The sequence below is a fragment of the Cygnus atratus genome, chromosome 1, assembly GCF_013377495.2.
Source record: "Cygnus atratus isolate AKBS03 ecotype Queensland, Australia chromosome 1, CAtr_DNAZoo_HiC_assembly, whole genome shotgun sequence".
NCBI classification, from domain to species: domain Eukaryota; kingdom Metazoa; phylum Chordata; class Aves; order Anseriformes; family Anatidae; genus Cygnus; species Cygnus atratus.
In genome coordinates, this window is record NC_066362.1 from 206,681,427 (window position 1) to 206,693,993 (window position 12,567).

The following is a 12,567-nucleotide window of genomic DNA, read 5'->3' on the forward strand; positions in this document are numbered from 1 at the left end:
CTGACTGCTAGTTAATGAAACCAACACACAGCTCAGCAGACAAACATACTCTGAGCCTTTGCATCAAAGGAAAAGCAGAAGCAAACACTCTTCCATCTCCCAGAAATTTTTCCTTCGCATTAGCTTTCCTCCCAGTATTTCTGTAGGCCCCTTCTAAGACGTCTGAAAAGCCCCATTTTGTGCTAAATCCATATCCAGAAGGCACGAACACTGAAAGATCACATGAAGCAGAGTCAGGATTCCCACACTGCCTTTGAACTATAAGCACATAAATGAGCAGACAACTTGAAATAAATGGAGCGAGTTGATGTTTGTAAGAATTCGACACCAGCTGCTGGTTCTGGTGACTTGCTTTTAGATGTACGGTGCTGGATGCTGACCACCAGTTCTTCCCCCAAAAAGGGAGAAAGAAGTACCTACGTACAGTGCTTCCAAGCACCAATTTTGTGTGTGGTTATGTATGCATGTGCAATCCTCTCATGCTACATGAGAAAACTGTTTCTGTACCTCCATCCATCCACCCCTGCAACACCAGGACTCCTGCTCATCTCACAGGGATCACTGTAGAGATGCATGCAGGACCAGCAGCCTGTTCTTGCCTAAACAAACAGGGCTCCTGCACCCTACAGCAGCCTAGAAGATAAGATGTTTGGTTATGGCCCCAAGGCACAGATTAATTTTTCCCCCCATGAGGTCCCAGGAGACACAGGGACCAGGCTGCATGTGCCAAACCACTGACACCCATACTAAAGGGGTGGGAAAGGCACAGGGGATGAGACTTGTAACAGCACAAGCCACATTCATTGTTGTTTGCAGCCCCACAGTCCATGCCTTTGTTTAATCCGCCCTTCCCTTCCAAAGGCTCCTTCAATAGTTCAAAAAACTGTATTTTCCTCCTAATTTCCCCTCACATACATCGCAGTGTGAAACACAAGCTAATAAGCTCCCTCAGGCCAAACGTGACGGGCACAGATAAGGTCAGTCTGGTGCTTATCTCCCACAAAGCTGCCTATTATTAGCAAAACAGGCTTGACTCAAACAAACAGTGCATTAGTGCAGATCAGCCAGAGCAACGCAGACAGCTGGGCCATGCCACGGCTGTCATCTCAAAGGCACCCAGTGCAACGCAAGAGGCAAGCAGAGAGCTGGGATGGCTTTGCTTAGCAATGAAGGAGTCTTTGCATTAGGTATCCCTTTCCACTACAGCCCTTGATGCACAAAGGGCAGCTCTCTAGTATTTAGTTCACAACAGAAAACTTAAAATAATAGTAATAATCATAAAAGAATTTCAGAGTAATTTTCAGCTCTGGAGAAACTTGCATTTTCTCTCCACACTTGCGCAGGCAGCCTCATTCATCTGCCTCTAATCTCCGCTCAGACACACTCTGACAACAATTTTAAATAAGTATAGGGATTAAAGGGGTGATTCAAACTGCCAAGGTCAGGATGAATGGGAGCTGATCCATCCTTGCAGCAGGAGCATGGACCTGCCCTGTCCACACCATTCTGGGTCCCTGTCCCAAGGTTCAGGAGACAAAGGTCCTCCCTGGCATTCTGCAGCACCAAGCTAAGGCTGGTGCCTTTGCACAGGGTCTGTCCGAGGGCTGAACCATACAAATACAGCTGTGTACAGGAGTCCAAAGCTCCCCCCAGGAGGCAAAGAGAGTGCTGGGCTCTTTGAAACATGGTTCCACCAAGAGTGGCAGATCTGACGCCAGGAGTGATGGTCACGAAGCAGCCCACCTGCAAAACTCTTTAGCACAGCACCCTGCAAAGACCAAGTTTATAGATTTCCAAGGAGATATACTTGTAAAAAACACTCTACCAAGTACAGTTTAAAAAAAGGCATTAAAACATGGCTTTAAATTATTACACAGTTAATACAGGAGGTCTCCAAGCAACAAGCATGGAAAAGCATATCTGATGACAATGTATTTAAGCATCAACTCTCCCTCTGCTCTTTTCTGTGCCTCTGCATCAGCTTTGCATTGAAGACTTTCCAGAAGTACCTTCCCTGTGGCCCAAACTCTGGAGTAATTCAGCTAAGAAAAAAGGACATCAGAAGAGCAAACAACTTGTGCAGAGTCAGCAGCATATTCCAGCGCCTAAATCAACTGACTTGTTTTCTTTTGAGGAATTGGAAAGGAAGGAAGTGGATCAGCACTTCAGAAAAACACTACTACAGCTGTATCCGTGGAGCATTTCTGATTCAAAACAGGCTCCAGCAATCTCAGGGTTGCTGCAGATTACACAGGAGCCTGTCTTGAAGACTTATTTGACACTTCTGGATAGACTTGCACACAAGCAGAGCTGTATGGAAAAGTACCTGAGATGGTCTCTACAGGACTTCTCTCTAAACTTCTGCCCTCCAGCAAGGGATATCACAAAAAACAAATTATCACCTCCCAATAGGAGGGAAGGTGGTATCTCAGCCCACCTCCCAGAATGAATCAACCAAGAAGTGTTTTGAGCCCCAGCTTCTCCAGCCTGGCAGGCACTCGGTCAACGTTTTGGTGTTTGGACCTCTGCTAAAGGGAAAACACGCTGCATTATACTATTTCTGTGTACTCTGTTCGGTTTTGGACCCCTCACTACCAGAAGGACATCGAGGCCCTGGAGCATATCCAGAGAAGGGCTCCGAAGCTAGGGAAGGGCCTGGGACAAGTCCTGTGAGGAGCGGCTGAGGGACCTGGGGGGGTTTGGGCTGGAGAAGAGGAGGCTTAGGGCAGACCTTATTGCTCTCTGCAACTGCCTGAAAGGAAGGGGTGGGGAGCTGGGGGTCGGCCTCTGCTCACAGGTAACCACTGATAGGACCAGAGGGAATGGCCTCAAGTTGTGCCAGGGGAGGTTCAGGTTGGAAATGAGGAGACATTTCTTCTCAGCAAGAGCGGTCAGGCATTGGGACAGGTTGCCCAGGGAGGTGGTGGAGTCCCTGTCCCTGGGGGTGTTCAAGGCAAGGTTGGACGTGGTGCTTGGGGACATGGTTTGGTGGGTGACAGTGGTGGTAGGGGAACAGTTGGACCAGATGATCTTGGAGGGCTTTTCCAACCTTAATGATACTGTGGGGAGCTCCCCCACAGCTGCTGGGGCCTGCGGGGAGCTGCGCAGAGGCCAGAGCCATGCTCTGCTCAGGGGTACCCGGAGCCAGGCCCAGAGACCCCATGCCCAGCCTGGAGCCCAGGAGGTGCCCTCTGCCCCTCAGGAAGCACTGCTGGGCTGGGTGGGTGCCGGAGCCCTGGCACAGGCTGCCCAGAGAGGGGCTGGGGGCTACTCCTTGGGGATCTCCAGCAGCTGCCTAGACATGGGGCTGGGCCCCCTGCTCGGGCTGGCCCTGGTGGAGCAGGGTGGGAGCAACTCACCCAGGGCTGCCCCCAGCCTCAACCTCTCTAGAATTGTGTGAATTTTATGCAGGAAAGGGTGAATTTGTCTATCTCCTAATAGCTCCTCACTTTGTGATTTTTTTATTTTTAGTTTACACAACAGATCAGAAAAGCCTAGATAAACTCAGTCCTCCCAATAGCATGTACACAACCTGAGCTAACTGCATTGCTCAGCATCTCTGGGGGTAAAGTGACAGGAACTGCACCAGCATGCCCTCTGTGTTACCGCAATGCCCAAATGAGCTCTCAGTACCAGAGAACAGTCCTCTGTGCAATCACTCTTGTCCCCATGAGACAGCATTAAACAGTTTTGACGATGTCTATTTAAACATTGTCTAAAAATACATCTGGCTTTTGACCACTGCAGATGCAGGTATAGTCTCAGTGACTGTGATAGGGCAAGGACAGTTGCTAAACTACAGCTTAGACTGCACTGTTTCAGGGACTTATCTGTCAAGTCAGCAAACATTTCCAAGCAATTCTCATGCAATAATCTCAGAGGATTGCCTGCAGTTCCTAATCTCCATATGCCTTGAGAAGGCCAGGAAAAGGTTTGGGGTTTTTGTTTGTTTTTGGTTTGTTTTTTTTTGTTTGTTTTGTTTTTAAAGAAGAGCATAGATTAAGTGGAGAGGAAGAATAAGATGAATAACTAACAGTCCAGAGGAGAAGCCAAAGTGAGAATATGCACAAATGTCAGTTCTTTAGAACACCAGTCTCCATTCCTGCATGTGTGGGAAGGCAGTCATCTGGCACATAATAGTACCCATGGCCAGTTAGGCAAACAAAATAAAAAGAAAAATCCACCTTGGCCTGAGCAAATGTTAGATTTCTCATCAGTATTCCTAGAGCTTCTGCAGATTTAGACCAATATTTCTGTGGGCAAGACATCTGCTCTGGGGCAATTTCTGGATTTCAGATCTACCCACTGGACAGTACTAGATGCAGAATAAGGTGTTAAATTCTCCGATTTGGCTGATTATTTGTTACAGCTCTATTACAGACCTCACATGTTCTGGAATGGAAATCTATTGTCAGATCCAAGCTAGATACAAACAAAATCCAGAAAAAAAATTGGCCTCATTCCCCATGTTACTGTATGAAATGTTTTCCTTAGAGGATCACGCTCCTGCAGAACAACCCAGCTACGCAAGCCTCCACTGCAGAAAGCCCCCAGTTCAAGTCAACACATAAATTTGAGCTTTCCAAGAGAAGCTTCTATCCAAAGCCATCATTATGGCTATGATGAATCCCACGAAGACAAGTTTCTGCAGCAGATCTGAACTAAATCACCTCCATGCACCTTCCCTGCCCTGTGGAGGGGAAGAGTCACTGCTGAAGCATTTCAGCCACAGGATGGACAGCGGCCATTTGAGTTTCCATCCCACCCCACCAGATAACTTCATATCTGGTTCTGCCAAGTGGAAAGTTTTCAGATGCTCATCAGCTTTGTACTCCAGGGAGACAACACCCTCTCCCCCTCTACATGAGGAATTTATTTTTAAGCAGGGAAGTGCAGACATGCTCTTGCTTTTCAGTTTCTTCCTCCTACTAAATTCCAACCCCAAGGCTCCCATTTGCCAGAAAAAGTGTTTATACATCAACTTGCCAGAACGTGTCTTGTAGCTGTAGCATTTTATTGCTGCTCTGCAAACTGAGGAATGAGAGCAGAAAGCAAGCTAGGGATTGCACAAGGTCAAGGGATCCTGATCCCAAAATCTAAGCACAAAGGACAGACCAGCACCATCCCAGAACCCCAGGACAGACCTTGGATACCAAGAGAGCCATTGAAACCCAACTACATCATTTCATCACATACAAGTCGAAGCTGAAAGGGTTAAGTTCACTTCTGTCCATAAAAAATAATGACATACTCTATGCAAGAAGGTACTGGTCATCATCGCCCAAGGGAACAAGTTTTGTAGGCAAGGTTTTAAATATCCACCAAGGGTTTTCACTGAGCTTCTTGCCTATTCTCAAATTACAGCTTTCCATTAGAGCATCTCACCCAGGCTCAGACTGTTAATAACAGTGTTTACAGTGGGCGTTGGCCTTATCAACAGGATGAATGTGCTCTGGCTGCATGCCCCATCCCACTAAAGCATGATATAATCCCTTAAAACATTATCAAGAACTGCTGTTGTTTAATTAGAGCACGTGATTTCCACCTAACAGGAGTGGGCAAAGCCCACAAGTTTGCTGCTGCCTTTCCTAGCTCACTCCATGAGCTAAGCAACACAAAGCCTATCATGAAACATTCACACCAGCCACCTTTCCTCTTCCTCCACAGCATAAATCACCAACAGTTCCCTGCAGGAAGCTCTTCTGATAAGAATTGCCAGGTCTTTTCAGCATTTATCTGCTCTGCCATGGAGTCTATGGAATATATTCAAAAAAAGAAGTAGGTCATACTTCAGTAACTGCATAATCAGGTGGTTACTTATGTCCTTAAGCCTGCAGCATCCAAGGGCTTATCATTTCTGCATACAGCACTCCACAAATTGCTCAGCTCCAACCCATACACCCATGGTGAAGGCTTAGTGAATTGATGAGCATCTTCCCTCATGCTGCTCTGTCGAGGCTTGATTTATGACAGCTTGTCTTTGGAAATGCCTGTGGAGAACAAATCCAGTCTTACAAGTAATATTCAAGGCAAGTCTACTAGCTTTGGTATAGTGGATGGCACAGGGGACTGAGATACCTCAGAAATAAGGATTCTCCTGGCTTTAGTGTCTCATCAGGTTATCATCTCAGACCTGGCTGGTCCGAGATGAACACCATCTCCACTATGCTCTTCTTCCCCTGCACCAAAAAGAGGTAGGCATCCATCTCCATTTAGCCGTGTGGCAAATAGGTGCTAAAGACCCACTGCCTAGTTTGGCCTCTCCTCCTCTGAGTACCTTGGTGTGGTCCAAGAAGAGAGGATGCAAGGCCTGAGAGAAGGAAGCAAGGGATTCTCAAGCATTGCAGATGCAAAAATAAAAGTTAAATTGAAAATAAAAATTTAGAAGACCACAGAACACGAGAATATTCCCCCAAAGTGAGTGCACTTGAAAAGCTTTAAGAGCAGACTGGTCACAAAAATACCAGATTTTGCTTAAGGAAGAAAGCAGTGCTCCAGAGAAAAGGCTACAACACCTTGAGGGAAGAAATTAAGTGTTACCATGAGGCATGTTAGTCTTTGCAGTCCCATATCTACAGCCCATGTAAGCTGCTCTGATAAACAACAGCTTCAGAGGCCCGCCAGTTCTCTCCATCAGCACTAAAACAGCTGGTTTCACGGACCCTGTGATGGGGATCCAGACAGAAATTACACAAGAATAAGAGGGACCTGAGCAGGAGCAAGAAAAGCAAACCAGAGACTGAAGCTGAGCCCATATATCATCAGAGTGCTTCCCACGATGGAGAGGAAGAGGAATGAAAAGAGTCAGCTGCACAGGGAACAATTGCTCCAAGGAAGAGGAAACAACATTGTTTGAGAGATTTAACCAAAAGCCATATGAACCAGTCCCCAAACCCCACCTCTCAAAAAAAAAAAAAAGAGAAAGAAAAACAAAAGGAAAACCCTATATGCTTTGGGAAGGCTTAGCACCACCTTGATGTTGCCTGCCTGCTCTGAGCCAGAAGGGAAAAGCAGCAGCTTTGTTTGATTTTTCCAGGTGGCGTTACCAGCCCTTTTCCCCAGGAAGGAAGCCTTCCGCATTGCCCTTCCCCCAAAATTCACCAGGGCTGAGACCGACTCCTAATTCTGCCTCCTCCAGTGAAACAGGCCAAAGGACAATGGGACCACACGTTTATTGCACTTCTTGAGAGCTCCCACGAGTCCTCACAGCACACGAAAGTGGCAGCAAAATGCATCAGCTCACCCACAGGTCACAAATTCTAATCCAGCCCAGGTTTCCAGGGCACCTGCAGTCTTTTCAGCTTCCATGGACAAGCCTACAGACCCAACAGTTCTTCATAGATGCATAGACATTCCCCTTTTTCCCCTTTCATCCAGCAGGGTTGAGGGCGTCATCTCCCTCTTTCCAGCAGGGAAGGCGCCCGAGGATGCTTGCATAAGCAGAAGTGTGGCCGTGCACATTCCATTTAGCAATGGCAAAATTCATTGCTTCCCCTCTCAGTTAATTCCAAGTCTCCCTGCTGTAACATGATCACAGCTGAATTTTATTCCACTTAAGCCTTCCCAAAATACCTGTGGGTCCTTTGAGGTAGTTTTATTTCTCATCAAAAGCTTTGCAGAAATTAAATCCTATTAGCACACAACAATCATGCAATAACCATACTTTTTTTTTTTGCCGACACTGCCTCAAAAGCCTTAGTATACCTTCTCCTTCAAACGGGAGACGTTCAAAAAAATATTTGAAACCTCAAAGCACTTTCCTGTGCACAGCATTTAGTGCTAATCCCACCAAAGCCACCCTGCCCTTCACCACTAACACCGGTAACGACCCACTGCTGGATCTCAGCTCTCTGCCCTGTGCCACCCCAGCCTCCAGGAGCTCACTATGCAAGACCCTTCCTGGCCCCCCAAAGTACAGGTCATGGTACACAACTGAATTATGTTATCCCTATCTGAACTAACATCTTTAACTGATTATTAAAGAAATCAGATTCCCTGATGACTGGCAGAAGCAAAGCAGTTGCATGTTTAGACTTCGCTTGGAGGCTCTTGGAGCATTTAAGGTCAATTACTTTCCCCCACCTGCTTTTTCAGTGCTAAAAACATCATGGTTTTGCACCTCTCCCCAAAGGAAACTGGACACATCTGCTAATCATTCGCAAGTCCCACTATCTTTAACCTTTCTCCTACAAATCCCTCTGCATTATTCCACACTACCACTGCAATATCAGGTCAGACACCACTCCTTCCTCTGCAAGATCTTACAAGTTCCTATAGACGCTCTGGAAATAAGCTTTCCACCAAGCAGAGGACAGGACACAGGCAAGGGACAAGCTGAGTGATTTTATGTAGGCTGTCTTGGCAGCATCCAGGAGAGGGAGAAGTCTGAAGCACAGGTGCCTTCTGGAAGACCTTTGGAGTTCTGCTATAGCAACCAGTGTCCCATATACACACAAGTAATCCACAGGTCTCAAGTTAGAGAGACCTACAAAGTTTAAAAAAGTCAAATTTCTGAAATTTTTACCACTTTTTTCCTGATCGGTAGCTCTTCATCAGCATCTCTGCAGAGGCAGGCACTGGTCTAAGGAATGCTTTCAACCCAAATGAAAACAGAAGTATGCAATTCAAACCTTACATCTGCTTTCCGAGGCCATTTTCTTGTCTGAAAGCTAACAGGATAAAAAAATCCCTATTAAGCACAAGAGGAAGTCTTGAAGTAACTTCGGGAGACAAGAGTTTTTAAAAGGCACGTAGTTTTTGTCCATTTTCTGTCCCCATCCAGAACATCTTTCTAGGTTTCATTAAGCCCCCTACAAATTTACTTTTTTCAATGGAAGTACAGATGCCATTTGATCTAACAATTAGGATCACATTTCCTTCCTCCAAAGCAAAAGGCAAACATCAGCAAGGACTGCTGAGGTTAAACTTTAATTATTGCTTAGGAGAGGCCCAAACTCGCTGAGGCAAGAGACAGGAGGGTTAATAAGTTATTTGCAATATATTAAGGGGCATTTAAGAGAGCTATGTATGGTAGTGATGGTCAAGTCTTACCTTTATTCCACCCCCTCTAGCTTTTGACCTGGCCAACAAGCCAGGCACAGGCTGCAGAGACCCAAGGCGTGCTCAGCACCACGATCACACGTACAGACAGGCAGGAGCATCCACATGTGCTGCTGAAAGCTGTATCGTTGTAGCACTACTCAATCAGATGTCCTGCCCTGAGATACCCCAGAAGGCTCTTGATTGAGATATTTACTCCCCATGTAAGGGAGAGCAGGGATGGCTAAGGAAAAGGCTGCACCAGCTAGGGGAGGCTGAATTCAACCAATCCCATCCCCAGCTCACTGAAAACAGCTGATAAATAAAAGCTTTGGCAACAGGCTTTGAAACTATTGTTTTTCTGGTGTCTAAGTGACGCCAGAGGCTGCAGACCAGGGCAAACACTCGGTCCAGTGCCTTCATAGAAGTCTTTGCTAGCAAAAAGGAGAGCTATAACTTGCTGTCTCCTTCCCTGCCAAGCACTAGGGTAGTTCCACAGTTTGTTTTTCCATTTTGGGGGATGGCAGGTCACTGCGTAGCTGTTAAGTTCGCTAGCCCTATGGATGTAGCTGACGACCTCAGCAAACCACTAAAACAAAGCTGGTGAGCAGCTTTACCCAACATGCTGGTGGAGCCATCCTGAAACCACGTTCAGCCTTCCCACAGAAGCTTGTGGAATGACCACAGCAGCTCTTCAATGATTTAAGGAGTTGCCTATGTAGTTCTGGAGCTATAGAAACCTGATCGTACCAGGAGACCCACAGCACTCCCAGGGTCCTGCATCTCTCCCCAGAGAATGAAAAGCTAACGTAGAAGCTGCCTTTGGAAGGTTCTTTGGTCTACAGCACCAGGCAGCTTTTTGGAGGCCATGGCAGAGTCAAGAGGATGGATTGCAGCTATGCATGGCCCAAAGCACTGTGCACCTTCATCCTGGCACAAAGCTGAGACCTGTGAAGGCTGCTGGAAGCCCTGGACATGAGAGTGCTCTGCAAAGTCCAAGTCAGACCCTTCTGCAAGATTAACTCCAGTGCTTGAAGCACTGAAAAGGAGAAGGGAAATTTAGGGGACATTGCACACAGCTGGCTGAGCACCCCAGCACCTCCTTGTCCAAAAGGCCTGCCAGCGAGGAGAACACCAAACTATTTGGGAAAAAAAAAAAGCAAGTAAGCCACATGAAATTTGTTCCATGTCTGTGCTCTTTCCCAAATATACAGCTGGCCTAGTGTTACAGGTGACCATCAAGTGATGGGGAAGAAAAGGACTCAAAAGCTCTTACTTGTTAAGCCCTCACCCCTACTCCAGTGTGACATCCCTTCTCCAAGGGACGCCTTCAGGTATGGGATCCACCACCAGTCTGCAATCAAGAGGATGCTTTACAATGCCCTGCTTAAGACCTTCCCGAGCAGAGGCCTGTGCAGGGAGACAAGTGCAGTTTCCTCCTGGTGGCCAAGCTTCTCAAGTGTGGAAATAATCAGCGTGCACACCAGACACCGCTCTCCAAGCTTAATTCCTGCTTGTCAGCATCCAGGCTGTGGCAGCGCTGCACCTTTCCGCTTCCTCTGCATTAAAATTAAGTTATTCTAGGCTCCTGACTGACACCAAGTCAAACTCCATCTGTTTCCACCGAGATAAAGATTCCTCTGAGGTCACTGTGCTAAGTACCTGTGACTTTGCTGCCCTGCGCAGGGAGCAGAGGGGTGCGCGGTGCCAAAATTAGCACCCGGGTTTGCTGAGGGTTTATTCCAGTCCAGATGCAAGGTAAAAATCTTTGTGCTATTTAAGCACCCAGATCAATGTAGCAAGCTCGGTGCTATGCATAGCGTCAATAAATGGGAGTTTTACAGTCATTGCCAACGGGCTAAAGAGGAAAATATAAACACTGCAGGTAAAAAGCAGGAGGGAGCATTGCTGAAGCCCTTTTTGCTACATAAGTTTCACAAGTTAGGTCCATCAGCCAAGACTCCCACCTCCGCATTTCGTTTCGTGTTTAAATTTTAACTACTTCTAAGAAAAAATAAAACCTTCCTAGTGGTGCTACAGTGCACAGAGAGTACCCAGGAGGGGACAGCTGGCAAAAGCCACAGCAGTGTTGACCTTCATGCCCCACCAAAAAAAAAAGTGATTATAAAATTGAAACACCACAGCCTTTGAAGCAGAGGATGCATGAAAATATCAGCAAACAGGAGGGACAGAGAAAGGTAAACTGCAAGAAAGCAGGTATGCAGGCAGGAAATAAGAGGTGTGATTTTCTTTGACGTTATAATTACGAGTGATTGAGCTATTGGGTGACAAATCCATTTGAGCTGTATAAATAAAGGCAGCCAAGCCAAGCTTCCCCCATTGCCAAAACCAGCACTGGGAGGCCAGTGACTTGCTGTAGAGTTGTTGCCCTGAGTGACAGCTTGGATGCAGTTCAACACTGTCACTGCTGCAGCCAGCGGGCAGGAACAGGGTCAGCAAGACCAGCACACTCACCAGCATCTCCTGAAGCCCTGCTCGGCCAGGTGCTGCACGGGAAGCTTTGTGGCACACGTGATTCTCTTAAGGCAGGAGACACTGCGATGTCTAACCATGCTTTCAGCAGCCACCAGGTTTAGGTATCCCACCTGCCTGTAAGCTGACTTTGCTCTGCAAGCAGACTCACAAGCATTTTGGAAGAGAAGATGGACATCCTTGCAGACCGAAGCCCTTCCGGCAGCAGGGCATGAGTCCCTTCTCCAGGTGCTGCAGGATCAGGGGAAAACAAGAAGGAACGAGGTATGAACAATTACCTGGGCAGCCTGCACATGTCTGGGCATAACGTGGAACTCTGAAGCCATCAGCTGATGGACACCCCATGCCACGTCAGAAGCAGTTTCAGACCCACGTGCCCAAGCCATGCTGAGTACTAACCCAGTGGCAGCCTCCAGACTGGTCCCAAATGACCCTGAATAAGCACCACTGTTGGACCTAGCAAGAAATCTTTCCAGGAAGCAGCTTGCCTTGCTCTCCCCTCCACGTGTAAAGGCCACTAAGCCACCACAGCTGCATTTTATGGAAGAGACTGGAAGTTACTTTGCAACTACTCATCAAGTGCTCACAGGAACATGCACCTAAGAACTTGCTCAGCAGGGGTTGGCAGAAGCAAAGCATCCTGCCTCACACTGCTAGGGATGGCCAATCCCATTAAAGGTCAAGATCTTGCCATACCAGCAACGCAAGTTCCTATATTACCAGAAAGCCACAAGTTTGAGTAATTCACAAAGCTCCCCACACCTAACAGCACACAAACCACACCGCTGTCCCTCACAGTCACCGACTTGCCAGCAAAAACTCAGGACACAAGGAAACCCTTTGGAAGATGACATCTCAGAGCAGATTTAGACCAAGTATTTTAGGGACTGAATACTTCCTCAGCAGCCCCACCTGCCCATTAGCTTGTGCTATGCCATGGGAGGCTCTCCAGTTTATCAGCCCCGCTAAGCAAAAATTGGACTTGACAAGGTTGGTAGGGGTATGGAACAGCCTCAAACTCTGTCCTGATTAAAA

The 12,567-nt window shown here is 47.2% G+C and overlaps 1 protein-coding gene across 5 annotated transcripts in view; it reads right to left on the bottom strand.

Moving 5' to 3' along the window:
* The window catches only part of GDPD5 (glycerophosphodiester phosphodiesterase domain containing 5), a 160,914-nt gene that overhangs the window by 132,199 nt on the left and 16,148 nt on the right, over window positions 1-12,567 (bottom strand). Inside the window, exon 2 of one of the 5 annotated variants that reach the window (XM_035560469.2) lies at window positions 11,515-11,763. The exons of the other annotated variants lie outside the window; for them this stretch is intronic. The gene's annotated coding sequence lies outside the window, so the exon portion shown is untranslated. The remainder of the gene's footprint in view (window positions 1-11,514; window positions 11,764-12,567) is intronic. 5 annotated transcript variants of the gene reach the window in all.